This window comes from Pteronotus mesoamericanus, unplaced genomic scaffold, assembly GCF_021234165.1.
Source record: "Pteronotus mesoamericanus isolate MK-2021 breed Mesoamerican mustached bat unplaced genomic scaffold, CSHL_Meso_final scaffold_174, whole genome shotgun sequence".
Lineage (NCBI taxonomy): Eukaryota > Metazoa > Chordata > Mammalia > Chiroptera > Mormoopidae > Pteronotus > Pteronotus mesoamericanus.
The window spans coordinates 2,937,961-2,958,308 of NW_026555309.1; positions in this window are offsets into that span (position 1 = coordinate 2,937,961).

Here is a 20,348-nt window from a genome sequence, read left to right on the forward strand (position 1 = left end):
CCACAATTTATGAACTTGCTCTTTTCTCACAACCCTTCTTAGCTTTCTGGTAAACCTGGCTTCCAACCTTGTTTCTTTTCTTTACAATATGACAAACACCCCTTCCATATATTCCTTATACTTAAAACCATTATAACTTTAGCAAGTTTACTTTTTTCTCCTATTTTGGATCGCCTGGTCCTCTGTAAGTCTGTCAACTCTGCCACTCCCAACATTTAATCAGAACTGTTCTCATCAAGATCCATGAACATGTTATCTGAGAAACTATGTTTTTTCAAGTTGTTAATTACATCTTCTCAAAATTCTACAGCCATTAAAAATAGTAGAAAAGAGAATGTCAAATATAGATTATATTCACAAATGCCATTAAAATTCTAAGCAAAGCCAAAGCTTCTGTAATCTCAAATTCAATGAATAATCTAATCTAAATGGGATTCAGTCAACAGGTACGCATATTGGCATAGAGAAGGTAGAGAAGTATTGCAGATATATCAAACAGTATTAACAAAACTTGGCCACAGGATAAGTCAAACGACTGTAAAGTGAAGTAAGGAAACCAGTTAGAAAGAAGAGAAAAAGGCACATGAGGTTGGGAAATTAGAAGAAATAAGACTGATATATTTCACTGTGTGGCAACATTGTACTACATCAATTTGCCAAGCCTGGAACTATGCTCCACAGAATCCATTTTTCTATAGTTTCAAGTTAGAATTGTCCAAAATAAACATTTACACGAGGTTAGGAAAGGTAGATAAATCCATAGTCACAACCCTCTGACAGTCAAGGTTAGAGATGGGGAGACAGGTGCCAGCGAGTCCTAACTTCCCTCCAACTCCACATCCCGCTCTTCTCTGTACTTGTCAGCTCTGTTCACCTACAGCGACTTCAAACCTGCCACCTGATGCAGAGGCACAGACTTCCACGGGCTTCTCCAGGTGCTCCCCTCATGGCTCCACCACAGCAGTGATGCGTCAAACATGAGGGGGGCTTCTGAGGGTCTTCTTTCAGCCTCCAGCTCACGTTTCAGACTTCCGCTTGCCCAGCTCCTCGCACAGTTGGTTAGGTCTTATTCCCAAACAACAGTTCTGCTTCCTGGATCGACACACCAGATTTTGGAATTAAGACTTGTTCTCATAGAAAATAATTATACATTAAGGATTGTCGAGCAGAAAGTAACATGATAAATGGGGTTTTCAAGGAAATGAATCTAACAGTGGTTTTCCTCCTGGACTGTGAGAATCGGCAAACTGAAAGCAGGGATAAGGCCAGATGGGCTGTTGTGGTCATTCAAGTCGGAGATAAACTAGGTGCCCGGAATGGAACCAGGAATGATCCTGGATTCTTCTAAGCCCTTGACACTGGTGTTCCTCTTTTCAGAGCCTTGGTGATGCAATACAGCCCTGGCACACAGTAGTAATAGACCAACAGTTTACATAGTATGAGAATGAATGAAATCCATAAATGATTTGGTATACCTTTTGTTTATTAATATAATTTAAAACAAAATAATTTCTACTGAAATGTAAGTTCCATAAAGCCATGGAAGTTGGGGATTTGCCACTACTGTATTTTCAGTGCCTAGAAAGGTGTCTGACCCATATTAAGGTCTGAATACATATTATCAAATGAATAAACTAATTTTTGATGTCAGTGGACATCACAAACCCTTATTTAAATAGGTAAAACAATGTGTTCAATGAGTGGAATTGTCCATTTCAAAAGAAAGTTTCCAAAATCAGTTTACAGAGTGCTACACAAACATTCCCAAATATTCAATCTACTAATTAAACTTAACCTATAATTTTGGAGTGCTAGACCCTATGGAAAATGATTTAATAAAAAAGTTTATGTTTGGGGTTTACAAAAAAGTATATATTTAATATACTTCTGTCATAGGATTCTTCATTGTTGTTGCTTATTTTTTTTCTAGGCAAGAAATGATATTGAGAGGTTTTTTCCCCCATCATTCAGGGAAATGATTTTTGGCTATAAATATTAATGGATTTAGTAATAAATTACACACTTGAATGGCATTTTATTACTTAAAACTAAAATATTAAAAACCTTATTCGAAATGCACAGAGAAATCATGTAATTTAAATCACCTTAAACTTGGAAATAGACTGCAAATCACTGCTTAGAGAGAAGTATAATTCTTAAAATACGTATTTTGGTAATAGGCCAACATATCCCATAGAATCAACTTTAAGAAAAGTGGATAGGTCTTCTGGTCCAGTATATTTTCCTCAGATAAGCCAGCTCTTTTTATCTGCTGCTTCCATGTGCCATTTTTTAAATTTAATAACATAAGCACTGAAGTTAAAATTTTTCTAACTATTAAAGTAAGGTTTTCTTCTCTATGAAAATACTAACAATGTTATAAGCCAAGAGCATAATCTTCTCAAAAATAAATCCTACAGATTGGCCACATGAAATATATACTCAAAAATATGTCTGCAAATCATATTTCTTAACTTGAAGAATTTGGAATTAATAATTTAAGCATTGATATTAATTTATTTCTTCACTATATAATAAATGAATTCCTCAGATTAATTACATCTGATCATTTTAGAGGTAGAAATAATAATTTTATTCTGGAATCAATCATTACCATTTTACCTTCAATCACTATTTATCAGGATCAAAGCATAAAATACTATCCTTGCCCTAAATAGTTTTGTCTAAGATTCCTTAATTCTAATTAGTTACAAAAACACTCACTACTATGTGGTTTGCTTAGGAATGCTTAGTGTAGAGTAAGTTAGCCTACTTTTCAGAAGGTGAAATAGGTTTTAAATCTTACTGAGTTCACTAATCACTTCCCCATTAAGATCTTTCAGTAACTCCCCACTGCACACAAAGTAAAACCTGGTTTCCTTAGCTCCATATCAAGGACACCACTAATCTACCCAAGTCGTCTTTTTTAGTCTAATTCTCATTCTCTTTGAGCCTTCTTCTCTACACCAGCCACATCATAGCTTTGACTGTTTCTGAAGATTCTATAGCTCCAAGGTGTCTGTGCAACATGAAGGGGACACCTGGAATATTCTCCTTTCCCCCCACTAAATCCTTCCATTTCCCAAGGCTACATCAAGCTCAGCTTTGCACAATGTTTCCATTTTTTCACTTATCTGTCCACTTACTTCACAGTTTGTATTTCTTTTCCACCTTGGATTAGAGCTTCTTATATAACCATCTGTCTTGCCTGCCAGGCTGTGAGGCTGTGATGAAAAGAGATCTTGTCTTATTCATATTTATATTTATCATATAAATAGGTAAGTGCCCCATTAATAGTTATGAGTTGGATTGAACTGAACTGAATTAAAGAGAATTGATGGACTGAATAGAATTAAATCAAACTGAATTGATAATGGGAGTCAGGTAGTGTTGGGGATGGGAATATGGCATCAGACCAAGTTCTCCAATGCAGTCACATAGAAATTAGCAATTACAGCTCTGGGCCCAACTGAGATCTGCGATCTGAGATCTTCATTAGTCACGGTAGGAAGTGCATAAGAAGGTAAACACCTTCAAGAATCCTCATAATAATGCCTTAACTTATCTCACTGAAGGAAGAAGAGAGCTAAATTTGACCAGATAATTTAGATACAGTGCCATTTAATTTCCAAAACAACCTTTCAAAAGGGACATTACATTTACAGATGAAAAACGGAGGCACAAATTCATACAGCAGGTGAGTTGCTGAGTAAGGTACAAACACATCTGTCGGGCCCCAGGGTTGCCCTCTCAATCACATCAAATTGTTAAGATGTCATTCCTATATTTATAGTGGAAAATAAGTACATATTAGCTGCAGAACTGACCCCTAATCCCAGAGATAACTAACATTTTTGTTTTCAGTCTTTTTCTATAAGAATAAACAAACAACATATATGTATATGTATTTCTAATATTAGATCTCTCTGTCACGTGGTGTAATAATGCTTTATATTATACACTCAACATTTTCCATATTATTCCAATATTCACCTACAGTATAAGTTTTAAACTTTTTATTACAATAATATGTTAACCATAATTAATTCTATAAATTTTAAATATTGGCAGATATTTAGGTTGTTTTCTACCTTTTACCTTTATAAATAAAATTTAGTAGGCATCCTTGTGTTTAAATTTTTTATGCATCTTTGATTGCTTATTTGATGTTCAAATATCAACTTTTATGGAAAAAGAAAACAGAAGCACAGAGAAATTAAGCTGTATCTGATTTCACCCTTCTACAAAGTAATGGATTTCTACTTTTTCAGTGCAAATCATCTAATACAGGATTTCTTAACTTCAAGCACTGTTACTATTTTTGACCAGATAACTACAAAAGCCAGGGACGCTGTGCATTGTAAGATATTTAGCAGCATCCCTGGCCTTTATCTCTGCATGCTAGTAACAACTTTTATCCAAGAACTCATGACAATCAAAAATATGTCCAGATATCACCAATTGTCTTGGACTGGGAGCTGGGGGAGTATTGTAACACCTCTTCTCCATTAAAAGTCATTGATCTAATAGGCAGTCCTATTAGATCAATTAACATTTATACACACCTGATTTTGGAAGAGGAAGACAAATTGACATATAAACATACTCATTTTCAAAAACTGGTGGAGAGCCATGGAAAATGCAACAAATAATTTGTGTTATATAAGACCATCAAAATATTCATCTTCAAGAATATATACAAGCATTCCTGAACATCCAAACAATACCCAAAGTGTGTAGAAAACAAATACCAGTTTTGTGCCAACAGGACAAAGCTGCATGTATAAATGACAGTCTTTTAATAGCCTGCAATATAAAACACTTCACAGTAACCAGTTGAAAAATGAAGATAAAGCCTTGAATAGAGACAGACTGATATGTAAAGAAAAAGAAGGAGTAGAGGTTAATGAATTATTTCTAAATCAATATAATGTAATAAAATTCTCTCTTCTGTGAAAATGTGAAATTTGCATTTATGCCCAGTGAAATATAGATGAACAGTGATTGTGCTTATTACACCTGTCACAGAGAAAAAAATCAGGGCACATTATCTACTAGTTACAATTCTTCAAAACTGATTAACCTTAATACACTTTTCCCTTCACTGATCTTAAAGAGTTTACTGAATATAGCACATCTTGATTAAAATAGCCCACATCTTAATTCAAATCAACCTTTTCCCTAACTCACATATCTCTGATCAGTTATTTAAATTAACTGTTTAACTAATGGAAATAATGTAATCTCTTAGTAATGATATACTTAAAACTCAAAGAAGAGTCCCCAAAATGAAATTTTCAAGAAAACTACATTAAAATAGCAATGTTTTTGCCAATCTGTATCTATGTAGGGTAGAAATTCTTTCAGGGTGCAATAGAAGTCTTTACAAAGACTAAGACAAATTTTGCTGGCGTTCACAAACGTTATGTGCTTGCAGTTTGAGACTACTTCCTCCTGCTTTCTCTAACTCAGGCATTTTTGAAGTTTCATTATTTGATACACAGTCTTTGAATGGACACGTTCATTGCTTTTAACTGAGTGTAGGACTGTGTTTCTGTTATTTGGCTACTTAGCAACTAATTGAATTTCCTAACAGTTTATTTGATTTTAGCATTAAGAGAACTAAAAACACCTTATTATGCATTTATCAGTCCACAATGTATGAAGAGAATTGACAACTTTCGTCTTTTCATTTGATCCACATTCACTACTATTGTGACAAAAACTGCCCAACTAAAATATTGGGGAATTCCTTTTCATTGCCAATCTCTAAGGTAACATGAAGAGTAGAAACATGGAGCAAAGGAGGTATTTTAAGTGCCATATGATGAGACCAGGAAATCTCTTATCAGGTTAGTTCACTACAATAGCGAGTTCTAAACACATCATTTTTCTGTAAATGGAGACTTTTTGATTATTAAACATGAAACATATTTGTCTCAATTTTTTTTGAAAAAATGCTCCGTCAGAACTAATCTTTGCATTTGTGTAATAATCTTGAGCTCTAAAACCAGTACTTAAACTTTTAATTAATAATTTCTTGGGTCTTCACTTAGTTATATTTTTACAGGGTAAATTTGTTTCTCATTTGTGGAGACATAAAGTATAGTATAAAAATAAAACCATCCCTGTCATCTTAAGTGAGAATGGTTGACGCATTACATAACTCATATCCACTCTTCAGTATCTTGAACTGAACACACTATCGTATGACTGTCCATCCCTCACTCACACTCAGCCTGACTCCAGTTCCGGGGTTATATTGCTTTCTGCTATTGCCCTCTGAAAGGAAGGCATGTATATGCCTTTCAGAGAAGGGACAAATAAGTATGTTGAAATATGACTGAAATTTTAAATATTCTGCTTGGATGAACAAACAATAACTTGTTCTTGTTAGGTCGACTGAATGTAATACAACTGATTAAACATAATATACATATACTTTTTTAGAAGAAAATTGTTTCTGTCAAGTTTCTTTCAATACATAGTGAAAAGAATGTGCTAAGTTAAACCCCACACACACACATCCACTGGGGTTTCAAAGCATGCCCGATGTTCCCATCTTTAAAGCACAATGAAGTAGTGAGAAGTGAGTTTGTAAAATATTTTTAGAATTTTCTTTAATTAATTTTAAACAGAGAGACTGTATAGGGGAATGCACATTATAAAGTGATAAATATCTGTGTCTGTTATAAGAGAAATTCTACTAGGAATAAGTAAGAATAAGCACAAATCTAGTTGTTTTTAGAAGCCGCTGAGATTTAGTTCCTGTTGCAGATCCCAAAAAGTGTGAGACAGAATAAATGTCCTATTTTCTTTCTTGTGCCTGGAGATTACTTTAGTTGAATAGGTGACTTCATCATTTTCTCACACTTTTTGTAATTCTAGGACAATTGCCAATGACACCTTTTTCTTAACTATTCTAAGGCATCAATTCAAACCTTGTTTACACAAAAATCTCCAGGAAAAATATTTAGCTGAAATATAGCCCTTCTCTCTCTCTCTCTGGTCAGTCCTCACCATCAAAAAGTATTAAGATTGTTTTCCTGTGGCAATGAATATGAAATTGCCAACATCCATCATTTTTAATGCAAGTAATATTCGTACCCATCAGGGAAATATGAGAGACAAATACCCAGATTGTGTAAGGTTGGTCTCAAGGTCAATCTTAATGATCCACCAGAAACATTCACAGGCAGTTGAAATTGCTTATAATTTTTTAGTAATCTTTTAGTGTACCCTGTAGTGGATACATTGCATCTTCATAAACTGTAGTGGCCAACACAAGTTTTGACCCAAAGAGACAGGCTTGGAGTGGGCTGAATGAAAGGAAACATATTTGTGGCTAAGGAAGATCCACATAGACATGTCCCCAGTGCTCTTTTCCACTAGAGGGTTTGATACACCTCTTTAATTTAGTACAAGATTATCTAGCAATAAACCTTGCACTTGTTTTTGTTTATGGAAGAAATAAACAGAGTAAGGTTTGAAAAATATTTCACCTCTGAATTTTTTATGGCAGAGTTATAAATTGAACAAATCTAAAAGAAGATAAATTTCAGAACCATAACAAATTTTTAAATTAAATATCCATCCAATTTTACAACAGATTTTGAAGATGTCAGTATGTTTCTTTCATGAGATGATGGTCCCTAAATACAGAAGCCTTGAGTAAAAACTAAAATGAAATTTGAAACCAGGACAAAATATCATCCTCTTATGAGAAAGTAGTGAAAAATGCTGACAGTTTGCCAGCATAGACATTAGAAAAAAAATATTCTTTTTTTTTTTCAGGGCTTTGGACTAAAACAGAAAGAGAACTTATGGATTAAATCTCCAAGGAAGTCAATTAAAAGGAAAGGGCAGGTATTAATGCTGTCATACAATTTTAAAATAGCACCAGATTAAAAAGAACCATGGGGTGTTTTCATGCTTATTTTTTCCATGAAGAAAAGTTGTATCAGCTCTGGTGTGGCAGATCAGATGATTTTAGAAACCACATCCTCATTACTCAGAACCAGATTCCACCTTTCAGTATTTCGGTATTATTAGTATGTCCCCAATTTCTCCCTTTGAAACCACTGCATGTGTTCTCAGTGGCCTAGTGACCACTACTGATGCTAATCAGGTCCCTCATTTTCATAAGCTTAGTGATGTTTAACATGAAGTAGGTCAGGCAAAAGAGAGAAATGTTCTAACTGGGGAGTGTCAATGTGTGCTACAAATATTAAGCGTGTGCCCTCCTGCACACACACGTATGCACGCACACACACTAACCTTTCTATTTTAAATCGTGGCTCTTAGAGTTAAAAAATAATTGTCTGATTTCCTTTTTCTGATTTTTTAATGATACATCTTAATATTGGTGAACTTGTGTTGGATTTTGGTATTTCTATAGATGGGCACATACTTTTAAGTAAATACTTGCTTCTCTTTTTGCTTCTGCACTCACTCTTTTCCATGGTACATGTGACAGATCTGAGATTGGAAAGAGCTCCCAATAATAACTGGGGCATAATAATTAGACAAAAGTCACTCCATGCAAATAAGGACACTTCTCTCTTTCTCCTGTTCCCCTCAAAAATAGGACAACCTCCAATTCCTTTTTTATTCATAAGGAAATCCAAGTGATTCAGATCCCCTCTGGAACACCCTGAATGCAGAATGTCACCTGTTAACTCTGGTGCTGTAAAGAGGCTCTCCTTTTTCTAATCTAGTTTTACCAATGTTTGGTTACCAATAACTACATATAAACCAGCCCCCAAAAAACACAATCATCATTTCTAACCTTCCCAGTTTCTGTGAGTTAGAAAGCTTAACAGGGCAGAGTGAGGTCAGGTTAGCCCATCTCTGCTCCGTGATACCTGGGGCCACAGCTGAAATTCAAAGATGGTGGCTCTAATCCGCTGAAGGCCTGTTCACTCATGTGTCTTGCAACTGATACAGGCTGAGACTTTAGCTGGGCTGCTGACTGGGACAACTGTACATGGCTCTTCATATAATGTGGGCTCTCTTGCAATATGGTGGCTGGCTTCCAAAGGCAAGTGTCCTGAGATAAAGACAGAGAGACAGAGTGAGACATAGACTAAGAGATACAGAGAAAGACCTATATCCTTTTATTATCTAGGCTGTGAAGCATCACTTCCACTGTATATTGGTCAGACAGCCACAAAGGGAGTGAACATGACCATCTTCCAGTAGGAAGAGGGCCAGCCACATTCTAAGAATAGAATGTGGAATAAGATATATAAATGATTTGGAGGAACATCTTTGAAAAATAGAATCTGCCACAATCAGCAATAGAAGGATACTGTGTGTTTAATATCACTTGGCTCTTGGAAGAAGGATGGATTATTAGGGTCTCTTAACCTCCAAATATATTCAATAACTATTTTAGTTTTATAAGCATGATTTTCTCCAGATACAAGGCAATATGCTAATCAATGTGAAAAGAATATTTCTTTATACTAATAATACAAGACACAGATTCTGCCTCCATAGTGTTAATTTTTAATAGCTTACATTTCCATAGTGCTTTATATTTTCAAAACTTGAGCATACTGACTTTCTTACTTTATCCCTTAAAGATTCTTATTATTGATCTTATCTATTTATTTTGTATATGAATAAATTGAAATTAGGGAGCATTCAGAGACTTGCCCAACATCATAGAAGTACTATATAATAAATTAACATTTGTATTACAGAGAAAACTTTCTATTATTTCTTTATTGTCTAGTGAAGTCTTTTTCTGTTTTTATCCTCTCCCACCAGACTTTAGAGATATGATTGAATCCAGAAAATAATTTTAATACATAAAAATACTAGTTCAAATAAAATTTATAATCTCAAGTTTCGTACTGCTCAATACACTCTCTACTCTCCACATTAAAAAGCAAAAAAGACTAAATGGGATAACTAAAGGTAGAAACTGTCAGAGATGGTGAATAAAGAGAGCCATCTCAGATGGCTACTAGGCATTTCTTTGTCTTCAGATGAAACTGATTACATACAAATCACAAGTAATGAATATTTCACTTTCCTTAATGCTTTGTAGACACCCTAATGGAGTGAAGTAAATATTTCACTAATGTAGTTTTTAAGAATGCTTAAACTCTACACATAGGCAAAAATAAAGACTCAACATGGTAGTATCAGTGAAAAGACATAAAATCTTTATTTGGAGTTTGTATTAGTTTTCTAGGATTGCCATAACAAAATACCAGAGACTGGGGAACTTAGACAAAAAAGATTTATTGTCTCACAGTTCTGGAGGTTAGAAATCCAAGACCAAGGTATTGGTTCCCTCGAAGGCCTCCCTATTTGGCTTTTTGATAGCCACCTTCATGCTGTGTATTCAAGCTGCCTTTCCTTTGTGTGTGTTTCTTTCTCTTAACATGGTTTTCTTTTTATGAGGACACCAGTCATGGCATTAAGGTCTAGCCTAATGACCTCATCTTAACTAATTATATCTGCAATGACCTTATTGCCAAATAAAGTCACATTTTAAGGTATTAGATTAAGACATCAAAATATAAATTCAACTCATAAAAGAATTTCATGAATTCTACCACAAAAATACAAATAGAAAAACCATCCTAATAATATTTAAGATGGAAGTTAGTGAACAAAATGCACTAGAGAGTCTGTGGTAATTCATTGATGTTCTTTGGTGGGTTGAATTATTGTAAAGGTAGGTGGAATATGTATTTTCACACTGGGACAAGAGCCAACACAGAAGCATTTTTCTATTGCTTTTTAGCTTATCTATCCACCACAATCTATTTATTTAAGTTGTCTCTATAACACCCTTTATGTTGGGGTCTCTGTGAATGATTCCAATATATGAAAGGACAGGATCTACTCAGAAAGCTAGTTTCATAAAGGCCTTACTGCCAAATGTGCAAGGAGAACCCAAGGATTTATGAATAAATAAAAGCACTCTTAAGATACCTTGCCAAATGAATTAAAAAAATATTTTAAGAGCACTGAGAGAAAGGAAAATAAATTTTGACTCAAGACTAATCCCAAGACTATGGGCTTAATAATTCAGATTTGACTTTAAAATATTAGAAGATAACTTTAAAATTGATCTAGATGGTATCTATTCTCAATACATTTACATTTCATTGTTTAAGTATCTTCTTATTAAAATATAAAAGGAAAATAAGTATCCTACTACATCTTTCTTTTAGTTTTTGCAAAGCTATTCGAGTGGAGAAGTACCTAAATCTATTACATATTAACAGGAATTTGACAAATCTGATTTTTAAATCTTTTACTGTGAAAAATATAAAACATATGAAAATATAACAATATAATGAATTTATTTTATACTTTTCACAATATTCAATAATTATCAAAAATTTTCCACAATAACTTCATTTATCACTCTCTGTCTCCTTCCTCCTTCCTGTCTCCTACACTTTCTCTTCTCCATATCCCCCCTGAATTATTCTTTGGAAGCCCAGCCATTATTTTATCCACACATACTTATAAACAGAGCTCTAAAGTTATAAATATTTTCTTACAATCCTTAGTACTGTCACCAAACCTAACAGAATAACAATAATTCCTTAATGCCATCTCATACCCTATACACATTCAAATTTCTCAGATTGTCTGTAAATGTGTTTATAGTTGTTTTGTTTGAATCAGGAGCTGAATAATGTCCTGACATAATAGTCACTTGTTACATTCATTAAAGTGTTTTGAAAACTGAACTAAAAGTTTTTTTTTTTTAATTAATTTATTTACTTTTTTAAATACATTTGTCTCTGCCTTCCCCCCCCTCTTTCCCTTGCCCCCTCCCACCTTCCCTCCCTCAGCTCTTCCCCTTTGGTTTTGTCCATGAGTCCTTGCTATATGTTCCTTGACTTTCCCCTTCCTTTCCCTTTCCCTGCCCCCCCCTTCCCTCTTGTCTCTGTTGATTTCTTTTCCTTTCAGTGTTGCTGGTCATATTTGCCTTGCTTCTTTGCATTGTTGGTTAGGTTCCGCTTATAGGTGAGATCATATGGTATTTGTCTTTCGCCCCCTGGCTTATTTCGCTTAGCATGATGCTCTCCAGTTCCATCCATGCTGTTGCGAAGTTTAGTACTTCTTTTTTTCTTTCTGCTGCGTAGTATACACCAAAACGCCAATACAAAAGAACCTATGCACCCCAATGTTCATAGCAGCACAATTTACAATAGCCAAGTGTTGGAAGCAACCTAAATGCCCATCAGTAGATGATTGGATCAAAAAATTATGGTACATATACACAATGGAATACTACGCAGCAGAATGAACTAAAAGTTTTAAGCAATGACCTCATGAGGTTTACATGATGCTTCTCCCTTTTTATCCCACTTAGGGAACTTCCCCACACAGAGCTTTCTTGACTTTGTTCCAGCATATGTGCTGACTCCAAGGCAGGGCCTCATGTTGCCCAACCGAGAAAATCTCAAACAACTGGTGAAAGAAGGAGAGAAATCACAGCAGAATAGAAGGGAAGGGAGATTCTGGGCAAGATTTATGACATTTTACTTTTCAGGGAGAAGTTACAATTTTTGAAAAGCAAGTACGCAAAGAAGAGTTATTGACATCTGTACCCCTATTACACCTACAAAGACTATTTCTGGAATCTGTGTCAAATTTTGAACATTTGTTTATTACTAGCAATCTGTTGTGATAACATGCTTTATTACTCTGCTCTTGGAGTGCATGGTGCTTATTCTGCTAGGACACGTAAAATTTTATATACAAAGGGCAGAAGAAAGAAGCTCTCCTTTCAAATAAGTAAATCTGCATGAGCATGAAAACTAATATAATTATAATGACAAAATGCATACGTATTTGGGCAGGCAGAATTCTAAGCTGTCCACTCCCTGGTGTACACATGTTGTATAATCTTTTCCCCTTGAGTGTAAATGAAACCTATGATGGGATAGGCACCCTCTTGATTATATTACATTATGTAAAACTCCCTTGTTGCAGCCTGGAGAGGGTCGGAAATCAGAAGCATTGTTGGGGCCTGGATAAAGCAAACATCATGTTCTAAATTGCCTATGGGGGCCAAAGGGTGAAGAACTGCAGTAGCTTCGAAGAGCTGGGAGCTGTTACTAGCTAACAGCCAGCAAGAAAACAGGCACCTCATTACTACACCCACAAGAAATTGAATTCTGCCACCAATCTGAACCAACTTCGAGGAGAACCCTGAGTTCCAGAAGAGAACTTCAGTGTGACCAACCTCTGACCAAATCTTTGTGAGACCCTGAGTTTGACCCAGGCACAACCCAGCTTGCCTGGACTTCTGACCCATGAGAAACTGTGAGACAATAAACATGTGTTGTTTGAAGAAGCCAAATTTATGGGAATTTGATGTGCAGCAATAGAAAAGTAATAGAAATATATTTATAATACAGTTGCATATATTTACGTGTAAGAATAACATTACAGTGAATCTGGAGTCAAAAGGTAATTACAGTATAATTGTGACAAATAATATTAGGAAAAACTGTTTAAACTTCTTTTTCAACTTCTTTCTTGCTAAAAAAAAAAAAGCCCTGATTTTTATTTAACATGTAAACATGTCTGGCAGGGAAGGAAACAGCAGCCTCAGAGGAGGAATCCAACTTTGTCTGAGCCAGTCATGGAGGCCTCAGTGCCCTGGCAGCAAGTGGTTTGGATGTGAGTGTGGGGGAAGTTCTGAGCAGTGAGACTTAAGGAGAGTCATTGCAAAAAGTCATACATAGGAGGAAACATTTCTTTTTATTCTTCTAGATTACCTGGTGTGCTGGCTGCAATTGCATCAGCTATCTTGGGCAATAAAAGAATCGGCATAAGAAAACAATAAAAATTGCTGAAGGTGGCAGAACAGAAAAATTAAAAACATGAAGCTATAATGACCTTGATGATGTCATTGACCCCTTAATTAAAAAAACATGAAGTCACCCTACCATAAGACCTTTTGTTGTTTGAGTTCATAAATAATAAATTAAGCCATTTTAGCTGTATTTTCTGTTATTTGCTGCCAAAGTCATTTTAATTTATGTTTCTGTGTGGTATTATACTGTGTGTGTGTGTGTGTGTATGTGTGTATAGAAACAGCACATACTTGATTAGTGTTTCTATCAAGACATCTAAATAAATGGCCCAAAATTTTCTTTTCTCTTGATGCATTTTAGACCCATCCTAAATAATATGAAACTATTTATTTTACTATAGTAAAGGGACTCTAACATTTGCCCCATACCCTAGGGCAGGCTCTGTGCTTGATACTCTCATACATTTTCTTAGTTATTCCCAACGAAGCTTTTCAGTGTAGACATCACACATAAACTTTTTTCCTGGACTTTCTGGTTCATCACAAGAACACTGCATCCTCAAACTATCCTCTGAAGAGTCCTCCTTTTTCTTGCATTAATTGAGATGATTCTCCCCTATAGAAAGTACTTGCCCTTCAGCTTTCTCAAGTGATGCATGCAGGCTCCCTCAGCCCCTAACAATAAAAGTACATGTGGAGTAGCTCTCCAGTTCACCTCATTCTTCCTACCTAAGACCTCATGAGAGTATATCACCCACTGTTCATTATTCTTGTTACATACCAACATTCAGGTTCTTTCTCCTCATTTCTCTTTTCATTCTACTCACTCATCAGGCTCCTTATCACTTTAAATGATCTTTGTCTTAATTCTTGGTCATTTCACCATGCCCATAGATAATTCTTCCAATATTCTAGCTCAATTTTTCAACTCTTTTTACATTTGATCTCCATCTTATTTCAGTGACTTCCTCTTAAGGACCTACCTCAGGCTTTGTCATCATAAATATATGCAACCTCTCCACAATCCTAATTCCATAAATTCCTCTTCTGAGTTCCACCTTTTGCCAGCTCCCTTCTTTTAGAAATCCTTTTCTTTCATTAAGACTGTCAACTCATTAATCCGTCATTATTCAGTGTATCTCACCTCCATGATCTGCTGTCTTCCATCCTTACCTGGATTAAATTCCATAGTCAACCATTTTAATCTCTCTCTAGCACAGACAATCAATTTTCTTGCCCATCACAGTCTTTGTTGGACTCATTTGACAAAACCACAAACATAGGTAAAACCAATTATCTGTGCCCTTTGCAACTGTACAAAAAAAGAACATAGCAAAAGAAAAACAAAACCACATTTCCTGGTACCTATTTAAATAATAACCATAAACCCCAAGTGTGCTTTTAATAATATCCAACAATCATACTATGATTGAGTCCATTTACTTTTTCACTATGGTAATTGACTCTTTCACATCTTCTTTTTGCTCCTCAAACCTCTAACATTTCCTCTCCCATCCTTGTGCACAACTGGTGACTTTGCTTTCTACCAACGTAAAACAAAATTGAATAATTTTATTTCCAGTGAAAGGAGACTGGGTTTTTTTTAAAAATGAGAAAAGGAAAAAAAATGAGAAAAGGAAAAATTATGTATGAAAGTTTTTTGAAGGCAAGATAGAACTAATAAGATAATGAAGAACTGTGGCATATGACCCAAGAAAAGAAAGTAACACAAATAACTATCCTTATCTCAAGGATATCTGCCAATTCAGGATGAGTAATGTGAGATGCTGAGAAGCTGAACAGCACTTCCCATATCCTTTCTGATCTAGAGAGACAAGTGTTGAAAAATAAGTCCAGCCAAGAAGGAATATCCTGGTAAACTACACATACTTTGTATTGGGATCTTGAAAACCAGCTATATCATAATTAAGCAAATTCAAAAATAGATAAGGTTTGAATTTTTTCAGCCCTTGAAATTGGATTACATGACTTAGATTACTAGTGCTCCTAGATGCCCACCCGAAGCAAAAAAGTAATGTTCCTGAAGGAAGATGTCAACCTCAGTAAGCTTGATAAAAATATTTTTGCATGCAATGCCCAGCATTTAATCGAAAAACAGTGTGCGTGAAAGGAGACAATAATACTAGCCCTGATTTATGTGGCTCAGTTGGTTGGGTATCATCCTGCAAAGCAAGAGGTCGCCAATTCAATTCCCAGCCAAGACACATGGTTAGGTTGTGGGTTTGGTCCCTAGTCAAGATGTGTACAAGAGGCAAATAATTAATGTTTTTCTCTCACATCGATGTTTATTTCCTTTTATTTCTGCCTCCTTTTCCCTCTCTCTAAAAAAATAAGACACAATACCAACTTAATAATAATGACAATAATAATAATAATAAAGAACAAGAAAAAAGATACACAAAAAAACCACAGAATGGTGTTATCAGGACCAGGCTGGAGGCATTAAATCACTATACTTAATAATATTAGTAATACTATTAAGGAAAAAAAACAAGATGAGAGTTAAAAAATACTAAAAACATTAAAACAAAAAAAATTTGGAACTTAAAAAATGACAAAAATTAAGAATATAATAGATAAGTTAAGCAGTAGATTAAACAGAGCTTTAAAAAAATATCATGAGAGATGGCAACATGAGCAAACTTGACCCACTTTGTTGGCTTTGAAGATGGAGGGTGGGGGCAGCCAAGGAATGCAGATGGTGTCTAGAAGCTAGAAAAAAGGAAAATGGATTCTCCCTTAGAGATTCCAGAAAGACACTCAGCACTACCAACACCTTTATTTTAGCTCAATGAGACCCACGTCTACTTCTGACCTGCAGAACTATTCAGCATAGTTTTTAAACAAAGGCCTCCGAATTCCAGTTATTATGGCAACATAGGTAAATGTGGTACTCACATTCTCCCTGTGTTGCAGCCTCTCTAGGTTGGGCAGGTCCACTCGGGGCTCAGGTAGATGGAAGAAGATGCATGGAGCCTTGGAGATGCTTGACATGCCTTTATTCTGGAGAGTCACGCATGCCACAAACCCATGTCCACAAAATCACACAGGCCACAAAGCCCTTGTCTGCGCCACACGCAGACCACAAACCCATGTGGAGGGGGTCACACAAGCCACAAGCCCGTGTCCAAGTCAGCTCCCCGACTCCCAACCTCATCCAAAGTTCCTACCTTTAAATACTAGCCCTAAACAAAGCAGGCTACAGGCCAGAAAGTGAATTAACTATCAGGAGCTGCACATGCGAGCCTACTCAAGGCTACGGGGTAGTTTATCTCATCCAGGCTTAAGGCTGTGAGACCTGGGCTCAAGGCTGTGGGAACACTGCTTTATCAGACTCCTTCAAGGTTGTGAGGAGCTGCTCCCTCTGCTAACCCACATATCTGGGAGAGGGAGCCAGACCACCTCCATCTACCCTACACTCCCACACCACATAAAATTTACAACTAAACTACAGAACAACCATAATTGAGAACTACCTGAAATCTAACTGAACAAAAGTTTTACAACTAAGGATATACAGAAGAAGCCATGTTGAGACTGGTAGGAGGGACAGCAACATGGAACCAGCTGTCCCCACAACCACACGTGGTGGATAAATATCAGGAGGGATTTCTCAGCTGTAAATGTCCCCTATGAGGAGTGAGAGGTCCTGGCCCCACACCAGGTTCCTCAGTCCAGGGTTCTAATGCTGGAAAGAAAAGTCCCCATAACTTCTGGCTATAAAAACCAGCAGGGATTGTAAGTAAGCAAGATGGGAGGCTACTGGAGTCCCAGGCCATTCGTTTTGAAGTGTCCATACATGGATTTAGGGTTGCAGAAGCACTCAAAAGCTGCCAGGAATATATAGGAGGAGCTAAATTGTCCAATGTCAAGGTAAGGGCTTAAGGGACACCTTTTTCTTTTTCTTTTTCTTTTGTTCTTACTAAATTTATTCACATTTCAAAGTTTTAACACTGAATAGTGTGTAACATCTGCATTTAAAACAATCCAAGTTGTCAAGTAAAGGAGAATCACAAAAGATAATACAAATCAAATTATAAATTAACACATATGTCATATCTGTAGAACAACAGAGATTGATATAATCTCATTTATCAGTCATATTCGCCATTATCAAACAGGCTTTAATAACATTTATCTATGTCTCTTTCCTATATATAGCTGAACAGAAATGACCTGGGTTGGTCCTTCTGATAATTGTATAACCCCAAGATAGTCACAATGCAACAATTTTCTATGAACAAATTCTTGAAATAAAACAGTATCCTTACTGAAACAACTGATAGCCTCATATACTCCTTTCAAAAGAAGTAGAAGGGACATCTTTATCCCAGACAGAAGTGCCGGCAGAGGCCATTTTTCCTCTGTTGAGCCCTCCCACACAGAGCTGGCAGGAAGACATCATATTAGTCTCCATCAACTGGTTCACACTGTTAGTCCCTCCCTGGTAATTCCCTGACACCTGCCCCCCGTAATCTGTGAGTTCTCTCATGCGATTGCCAGTGGCTTTTCCATACAAATGGCCTGTTTTGGTTCATGCTTCAAACTTTTCTAAAAATCTCTCAAACAAGCTGTAGCTGGCCTCAACATGACCCATACATCTTGCTAAGTGGCCCAGGTTCGGCACTAGTGGCAACCAGCCTTGTTTCATAGCTTGGCCTTTCCTGAGTATGTCCAAGCTCTGTACAAGTAGCAGCCATCTGCAAATTTTACTTTGTAGCTCATGTTGGATGAAACTCAGAGAGGCAAAGGCAGCAGTTGACTTTGGCTTGCACTTCCCAGGAGGACCCAGAGCCAGCACACCTGATGGACAGCTTCAGACCACATCAAAGCACCACCCAATCACCTCCATGGGCAGTACTCAAAAGGAAGACTCAGTGAGCACCAAACCCATTGTGCTCCAAGCATGGAGCACTGAACCTAGTCCTCCTCCGTGGGGTCAACACCTGTACAGATGATCCTCCACCTGGTCAGGCCAGTCCTCACAGCCAAATGACCTGGGACTAATCCCTCTAATTGCTGTGCAAACAGCAATCAAGACTTGACCACTATAGGAGGGCATACACAGCCCACATACCCCATATGTCTCACATAAAAGAACAAAACAAAAATCCAGAAAAAGAAATAAACAAAATGGAGATAACCTGTGCACCAGATGCAGAGTTCAAAACTAGTAATAAGGATGCTCAATTAACTTAGAGGTAGGGTAGGTGAATTTAGAACTGCAACAAAAAGATAAGAAACATAAAAGAACCAGTCAGAAATGAAGAATGCTAACTGAAATAAAGAACACATTATCGGAAATCAAGAGTAAAGTAAATGAAACAGAGGATCAAATCAGAGATTTGGAAGATAAGGAAGAAAAAGAAAACAAAACAAGCAGAACAGAAGAGAAAAGAATCCAAAATGTGAGGACAATATAAAGAGCCTCTGGGACAACTTCAAGCATACCAGCATTCACATCATGGGGGTGCCCAAAAGAGAACAGAGAGAACAAAGAATTAAAAACTTATGTGAAAAAATAATGATGGAAAAATTCCTTAATCTGGTAAAAGAAATAGATATACAAGTCCAAGAAGCAGAGAATCCCAAACAAGATGAACCCAGAGGCCCAGATCAAGATGCATCATTATTAAAATGCCAAAGGTTAAAAACAAAAAGAAACTCTTAAAAGCAGCAAGAGAAAAACAGTAGTTACCTGCAAAGGAGCGCCCAGACAACTGTTAGCTGATTTCTCAACAGAAACTTTGCAGGCTAGAAGAGATTAGCAAGAAGTATTCAAAGTGATGGACAGCAAGGACCTACAGCCAAGATTACTCTACTCAGCAAAACTATCATTTAAAATCAAAGGACAAAGAGCTTCCAGACCAGAAAAAGTTAAAGGAGTTCATCACCACCAAACCACTATTATAAAAAATGTTAAAGGGTCTTCTTTAAGAAGAAAATTATCAAAATTATAAATATAAAATGGCAATAAATACATATCTATCAACAATTACTTTAAATGCAAATGGTTTAAATATTCCAATCAAAAGACATTCAATGGCACAAGAATTTTTTTTTAAAAATGAGACCCTTATATATGCGGTCTACAAGAGATTCACTTCAAATCAAAAGACACGCACCAAAACTGAAAGTAAGGGGATGAAAAAAGATATCTCATGAAATTGGAAACAAGACAAAAGAGCTGAGGTAGCAATACTTATACCAGAAAAGATAGACTTAAAACCAAGGCTTGATCAAGAGACAAAGAAGGACCCAGCAATTCTTTATCCAAAGAAAACCCAAAACACTAAATCAAAAAGACATATGCATTTATATGATCATTGCAGCACTATTTACAACAGCCAAGATATAGAAGCAACCCTAAGTGTCTGTCAATAGATTAAGATATAAAGAAGTGGTGCATATATACAAGGGGCAACACAAAAAAAATGGAATTAGTTTCTGTAGGGTAGGCCCCTTGTAGGCCAGGCTTCTCCTACTAGGCAAGTGTTCTAGGAACCCATCTGTATCAGTGCAC